We start from the raw sequence: 8,255 nt of genomic DNA on the forward strand, positions 1-8,255 counted from the left end.
AGCCACATTACTCACTTCCTAATGTTTACCTTTGAACTAGTAAATGTACTATGGTTTTATTATTAATTCATTATTTTTAAGTTATAGTTTTTACTTCTGACTCTAAATGATGAATAAATCAAATTACTTACTGCTTTCTATCTTCCCTCTTGGTCGCCACTCAATTTGTGCTGATTATATCATTTATACACTGTAGAGCTTCATAACATTCACATTTTACTCTATTATTTCCACTTTTGTTCAACTTTGCTTGCTTTTCTCATTCCTGCCTTCCTTTTCAGTTTCTGCAGTCTATTCTTTCCCTCATTTTTTTCGTTTCTCTGATATTTTTATTTCTGCTTCTTTCTGAGCTCTCTTGAGTTTTTGTATTTCTGCTTTTTAGTTTTGTTCTACAGTGGTAATTGTTTCATTAAATTTTTATAATTCATGACAAAATATTTGGCCTAAATTTTCATCTGCTTTATAGGGATATTTTTCTGGTGTTTTTTGACCCATTTATTTTCTGTTCCTTTTCTCGGTGTTTTTTTTTCCTCTTGTATTTCTGGACAGCTCCTGTGTTGGTTCTATTTTGAATACTTAGTTTTTTTGTTTTTTTTTTTTGTTTTTTTTCCCAAGACTGAATCTCACTCTGTTACCCAGGTTGGAGTGCAGTGGTGTGATCTCGGCTCACTGCAACCTCTGCCTCCTGAGTTCAAGTGATTCTCATGCCTCAGCCTCCCAAGTAGCTGGAATTACAGGCATGCACCATCGTGCCTGGCTAATTGTTATGTTTTTAGTAGAGATGGGGTTTCACCATGTTGGCCAAGCTGGTCTCAAACTCCTGATCTTAAGTGATCCACCCACCTTGGCCTCCCAAAGTGCTAGGATTATAGACCTGAGCCACTGTGCCCAGCCCTTGAATACTTAGTTTTAAGTAAATACAGTGTTTACTGTATCAGCGATTCATGGTAAGTCAACGTGGAGAAGGGGCAAGAATGTGTTTCAAGCTAGGGAACTTTTAAGAAACAATTCTCAGTATGAGAATTTATTTATCTCAATATGGGAGTTTATTTAGCCTTCCCTGCACCCAACCAGATAAAATCTGTTCAGTTTTCTTAATACCCCATGGACAGATGATGAGAAGGAGGAGAAGAGGAAGAGAATGTGGAGGAAGTGAATATGCCTGCATCAAGGGATTCTTCTTTTAAACCTACATAATTTTTTAAAATCAACCTGTGCATCCCAGTTCCCATTGGTGCAAACCAGTGATTTTGATTTTGTACTTCAGTACATGCCCTTAACCTTGGCGAAATGTCTTTGCCACTTCTTTCTGAGATGTACAATCTTGAGTGATTGCTCCCTCTCTGAACGTTTTTGACTCCCTGCTTAATCTTCTCCACTTTTGGCATTCTTTTGCATACTTTGAGGTTCAAGGTTTTAACTGTTTCCTAATTTTATCATGTATTATGTTTGTGTTTGCGTTTCTCCTTCTCCTTGCTATTTTTGGATAATTTTCTAAGAGGCAATAGAGAAATTCTGCTTTTACACCACCGTATCTAATTGAAAAGATGGAATCTGCATTTTGAAGGTTTCAGTGTGATAGATGACCTCAAGTTCTTTGATGTTCTTTCCATTGAGAGGTGGGGTCTACCTCCACTTCCCCTTGAATCTGGACTAGCCACAGCCACTCACTCATATAACTAATAGAAGGTGGCAGAAATGACGCAGCATGACTTTTGAGTTAAGTCAGAGAGTCCATGCAGCTACTGCATTGTTTGCCGGTACACTTGCCCTTGGAGCCCTGAGCCATCATGTAAGAAGGCTGCCATGCTGAGAAAGCCTAAGCCACAGGGAGAGGCCACATGGAAAAGCTTGGTTGATAATCCCAGTTAAGCCCAGCATTCGAGTCATCCTAGCCCAGGTACCAGACATGTCAGTGAAGAAGACTTCATCCGTAGACATTTGAGACATCCCCAACTGCTTAAACCTTTCCAGTGGCATCCCCCAGACATTGTGAAGCAGAAACATGCCATCCTCACTGCGCTCTGTTCGAATTCTTGACCCATGGAATCCTTAGGTGTAATAAAATGGCTGTTTTATGGCATTCATGTGAAGGAGGATTATTATACAGCAACAGACAATCAGAATGTCTGGTGAATCTTTTGCACAATAAAATTTGAAAACTACTGTCTGAGATAATTTTCACTGTACCCAAGAAAGTTGACGTCATGGTTGTACGGTGTTTTAACCTAGCTAAAGTCAAACCATTCTCAGAATTTCCTTCCTTGTGTGGTTCCAGGTTGGAGCTGGCCACAGAAGAAATTTATGCAAGCTTTTAAGGGTGGAGATGAAGAAGCAGTCACTTTTAATGCTCTAAAGGACAGTGTAGGGCATCAATTGCCATTGCAAACCAGACACATTATCACTGATCTGCTGATTTACCTTCTTGGCATGGATCTGCAGCTCCTTCAGCTCATTTTTTTAAAAAAGTATAATTCCCAGTTTATTTTTCTCCAGAGAATAGTCTGTCTTCAGCCTTTAAGAACTCAGCTCCTTACGCGGGTTTTGGTGGGGGTCGTGTGGCAGCATCCGCAGGTCTAAATCTGGTTGGGGGTGTTCGGTCCTTACCGGCTTCATGAGGTCAATTCCTGACTAATTTGTTGTGAACTGGATAACTCACACAGTAATGCAGCTTCACATACAGCTTGGGAAGCACATAGGCATCGAAGATGTTCATTTCAGGAACGTCCCTGACTGTTGCAGCCTCCACTGTGTTTCAAATGACGAATTTCTTAATGGCCTTTTCCTTGGGCACACATTGGGCACAGTTCGTGCAGCAAATAAGCTGCATGTGGCTGCGGCCCATTTTGGCACAACCATTGTTCCTTCTTTTCTTTGTCGTCTTGGAGGTACGGACTGGAGACTCCTTCAGCTCTTGATGGACCTCTTTGAGTTCTGGGTCAGGCGAAAGTGCTGCTCCATGGTGAAATATGCCAAAGAGTAGGATAGTTAACAGAGCCCTGGGGCAAAACAGTAAAGGAGTATTGCTGCTCATCTCACATTAAAAGCAAAAACCTGAAAAACATTTGGCCCTCTTTCTTGCTGAGGATTGAAAAGAATGCCCTTGCCAACTCCATAATGTAGACCAAGCAATACAGGGTTGTGTTGTCTATTTCAGTTAAGGTGCCATATTGCAATGTATCTGGGTTGCAGTGACAATGGGATGGCAGCTGTGTATGGGACTACAACGTCGTTCAGTTTTTATAGGTTTAAATTAGTAGTCCAGGAGGCAGTTAATTTTTTTTCTTTTTATTTCTTTCAGGGCCAGAAAAGCAAATTAAATTGGAATGTGATGGAGACCACTATCCCTGCCTCCTTTCCTTCGTTAAAGGTGGCACTAATTTCTGTAATTCTTTTCAAGATGTGGCTTTCCTTCTGATATACCATCATGGCTGGAAGAGAAGACATAGGTGAGCTTAGAGGCTTCCACTTTGTCATTTTTACCGTAATAACTCTAATACAATAGGTCAAGAAAGAAATCTGAGGGCTTTTCCAGTTTTTAATTATAACCATCCCAGTTATGCACTCAGGGGTCTGACCATCACTGGTAGGTTTATGTAGCCCACGTACCCACTGTGAAATAGACTTGGACAGGGACTCCATAAATCTCCTGGCTTTCATAAGCTCCTACTCTAACCTGGGGACTACGCTGGCATTTCAGACCCCCCGGCAGAAGTATCAGCTAAGACTGTATGTCTAATGGCTCTCAAAAATCTGGGTGTTTCCCTTTTCCCTAGTATATCTGGAAAAAGGCTGCAGGTCCCTTTAGGGAGGGAATGGGGGCATGCTTATTGTATGTATTTGCAGTGGCATTGCAGGATTCTTTATCAAGGAGGTTAGACTTCCTCTGCAATCAGTAGGCTTTAGTTCTGAGAACTGGCCTGAGATCTGAAATATAGGATTGCAATTACCCATTTGGTGACTGGCATCAGCCTTTTGTTCACTAGCTTTCAATTTTTGTGTGGTTATATAAACCAAGTAGTAGTCCAATTGGTTGCCCTTCTGTATTGCTCTTATTGGCCATTGCCACAGATACTAGTAGGTCAAGAAACCTTGACTGTCACTCTAGCTTTGGTCTGTATCACAGTAATTATGTTCCTCCTGACTTTTAAGATTAGATGCCACCATCTGGTCTCTGCTATTCTTGAATCTTATCATCCCCATTGATAATAGCCCAATTCCATTGCAAAATCTCTTGCTCTCAAATGTACTAAGACATAAGATACACAGATGTACTAAGGGACAGTTATGGCTGACCTCAAAAGACGCTGGCGCCTCACTACCACTGTTATTACTTCCTGTACTGGCTATTACTTTGGCCTTCCTGGGGGACCTAGTCAGGTGTTAGGTTCTCTGATTCACATCGCAAAGGATTTTAATATGTATACCTTTCTAACTTGTTGACACCTTTCTCAACACTCTGTTGAGGCAGTTCCAGCATTTCTATCTTATGAGAGATTGACACTGTATCCAAGCCTCGAGGAGTCGTCCCAACAACACTTTAGGACTGACTACAAGTGTCCTTATCAGGACATTAAGTTTCAAGTCATGAGTCATGAAAGAGTGCTCCCATATCATTATCTGCTCCCTTAGCTCACCTTATATTCTGCCCTCCCCAGTCTAACATCCTTAAGCTCCACTCCCATAAGCACTCCAATTAGTATATGTTAACCAGGTCTTTAAACTTGTTCTGTGTGTATATAATATGCTTCAGGAGGAAGAATCTTCACTTGAGTTGTGCTGCGCCTTGTTCCTGTCACTGGTTTGGAGGTAGTTAGGGAAGATAGAGTTAGATCTTGAGAAGGACAAGCACCATTTTGTGAAGCACCTGCTTCACATGAGCCCTCTGCAAGGTCTCCTATTGAATGGCGGCTCTTCTCTTTTAACAAGGGGGAAGAACCTTAATCCTTCAGGTTGGTGAAAAAAAATCTCAGTAGGTCTCTTCTGTCAAGGTCACAGATCTGGTATGATAATTGTGAGAATCAGAGACTAAGATGAGGATATTTGGTTCAAGGTGGTCAGGTTCATGCAACCAAATATCCTCATCTTAGTCTCTGATTCTCACGATTATCATACCAGATCTTTGACCTTGACAGAAGAGATCTACTGAGGCTATCATTCAGTACTCTTGGAGCTCTGCTAGCCTGGCAATTCAATTCTGGGCTTGCTTTCGAATAGCATCTGCCCTGTGGCTACAAAGGATAAGAACCTCTTCAAACACTACCATGGAAGCTTTCTCACTTTCACGGTATGTCTTGAGTTGTCAGCTTAACATGCGCCCATCTATGGTTTTTTCCCCTTTTTCTTCAAGACCTCTAAAGCCATGAACAAAAGTTAACCAAATTCATAGTTTTTATAATTATCTCTTTCCTGCTTATCCTACTTGGTGCTTTTTAAGGCTGACCAGTAAGTGACCCAGTCTCAGCATCTCAATCTGAGGGTCTGCTTTCTAGAGCTACTTCTTTATTTAACTGTTCTTAAATTGACAAATAAAAGTTGCATATATTTATGACATGCTACATAATTTTTGAAATATGTATATATTGTGGAACAGCTGAATTAGCATATGTTTTATCTCACATACTTACTTTTTGTGGCAAGAATGCATAAAATCTACTTCTGGCAATTTTCAAGTACATCACACATTGTTATAACTATAACCATGTTTCACAATCACCATCTAATGTCGTTATATTCTATGATAGATCTCTTAAACTTATTCCTCCTATGAAACTGAAATTTTATATCTTTTGACTGACATCCTCCTTAAAGACCTCCCTACCCCTCACCATTCTACTCTCTGCTTCAATGAGTTTGATTTTTTTCGATTTCACATCTAAGTGAGTTCATGTGGTACTTCTCTTTCTGGATCTGGCTTATTTCATTTAACAAAATGTCATTCAGATTCATCCATGTTATTGAAAAGGACAGGATTTCTTTGTTTTGTTTTCAAGACAGACTAGTATTCCATTATGCAGAGCCACTTCTAGTACCAACTGTTTAGCCTAGGTTTCTTCAAAGTGCTGAGCCTGAGACAAGGCTTGTGCAATGGTCATTATTTTGGAAAACAATACTTCAAAGAAGAATAAGGGAAGAATGAAGCAGGAAAGGAGGGAAAGATAATTTAAGAGCACCTTACTGAGTGGATGGCACTGTGGAGAACTGGAGATTAATCCTTGTTAGGGACCCTCTGGGAAGTCATGTGCAGCACATTTAAGAATCATCTACTTGAAGGGGAAGAAGGGAATATTTATCACTGACTCCTGTACATTGCTGGCTGAGGATTGTCCCATGGGATATAACTCTCACATTTCCATTTTTGGAAAAAAGTATTTGGTTCTTTTTTATCTTTTAAAGATGATCAATGAGACTTTTAAAAAGGTATCATTATGAACTTATGGATTTTAACATATTTAAGTCTCTCTATTGTAATCATTACTCTTTTTGATAATGTCCCATCTTTGGCTATTGTGAGCGCCTTCAAATTGGTTCCTGTGACCTTTTAACCTGAATCCAGCAGACTTTAGTAGCTTCCTTGTTTTCTAGCGTGACAAGGTCTTCTAGGCTCATTCCTGCTCCAGACACGAAATCATCCATTTTCCCAAGGAGCCCTTCAGAGATCACGATCTGGCACTAGAGGTCCTCGTTGCTATTGGGTTGGTCAATGTATGAAGACCTGTTTCCTGGACAGAGCTAGAAATATGTTTTTGTTTATGGAAAAGAGAAATACCTCATGAGTTAGTACTCATATTTCCAATTCAAATAAAATATTACAGTTTTTCTTTACCTACCTTCTTTGATTTTGTATTTGCACTTCTTTACTCTTTCTAATTAACATAATTACTTATTTGCTTGTTAAAAGAAAAACTTTAGACACAATTGAGCAAAGAGGGATTCACAAATCGGGGAGCGTTCCCATCTCCCGGAGCCAGAATAGGTTTGGAGCAACTGTGGAGCTGTCACGTGGTTGGATAATATTTATGGACAGAAAAAGGAAAGTGGTGGACAGGAAACAGAAGTGAGGTACAGAAACAATTGGGTTGGTTACAGCTCAGTGTTTGCCATGTTTGAACATGGTTTCAACAGTTGGCAACCTGTGATAGGTTACAGTCTGTTTACATATCCAATTAGGTTACAGTCCACTTTGGGTCAAACTTAAAATATGCAAGGAGGCAGCTTTAACTTAACACAGTTTAACCTGTTCTATTTGTATATATAATTGTTTCAAACATCATTACAAAATTACTCATTTTCTATACCCTATCATATATGTGTGTATGATAGTTTGATACTCACCATATCAATATTGTTATTAACAATATGAGCCCTGAATACAATTTAAGATTTCTTTGCAATTCTATTTTTCCCCTTAGAACATATCCCATTAGGAGGGTACAGTCAAATTAATATGTTTTGAAGTTATTGAATTAATTGGATATCACATTCTCTATATGTTAATAGTTAAACCATCCCGTCAACTTAGTATTTGTTTTCAATTTTTAGGAACAGATATTTTCCCACCTTTATTTAATTTTATTTTTAAATTATGTAAACCATTTATGTGGTTTGTAAGTCAAAAGTTCTAAAACAAAGTATATTCAGAGAAGTTTAACTTCTAACCCTAATCCCTCTAACTTGTTTTTTCCTTCCATTTTTCATTAGCGTTTAATTTATTCTTCCAGTTTTTTGTTTGTTTGTTTTTGTAGAGACAGGGTCTTGCTCTGTCACCCAGGATAGAGTGCAGTGGCATAATCACAGCTCCCTGTAACCTTGAACCCCTGGGCTCAAGCAATCCTCCCACCTTGTCTTCCCAAAGTGTTGGGATTACAGGTATGAGTCACTGTGCCTAGCCCCTTATTCTTCCATTAAAAAAATCTATATATATGTATAGATAGATATATTTGCATTCCTTCCTTTCTTAGATAAAAGGTAGACTACTACACACCTTAATCTGCACCTTGCTTTTTTTCACTTAATCGTACTTCATGCAATTCACTTCATAATGATACTTAGAGATTGTATTCCTTACTAGAGCTTCACAATTCTCCTTTTTGTGAACTTATTGAGATATAAATTGAAGACGGTGCAAGCAGATTTGGAAAGCAACTGAGTCCTTAACTAGAAGGATAGATTTATCACTTGTTGCAATGTGGAAGACTGCAAAAGGAAAAAATTTTTGGAGAAATATCAGAAATTTAGTGGACATATTTTGCTTG

At 39.1% G+C, this 8,255-nt stretch overlaps 1 pseudogene; it reads right to left on the minus strand.

Annotated features, from left to right (window-relative positions):
* Nucleotides 1-2,533: 2,533 nt before the first annotated feature.
* On the minus strand, nt 2,534-3,389 carry LOC112635022 (annotated as a pseudogene).
* Between the last annotated feature and the right edge of the window lie 4,866 nt (nt 3,390-8,255).

This window comes from Theropithecus gelada, chromosome 11 (assembly GCF_003255815.1).
Source record: "Theropithecus gelada isolate Dixy chromosome 11, Tgel_1.0, whole genome shotgun sequence".
NCBI classification, from domain to species: Eukaryota; Metazoa; Chordata; class Mammalia; order Primates; family Cercopithecidae; genus Theropithecus; species Theropithecus gelada.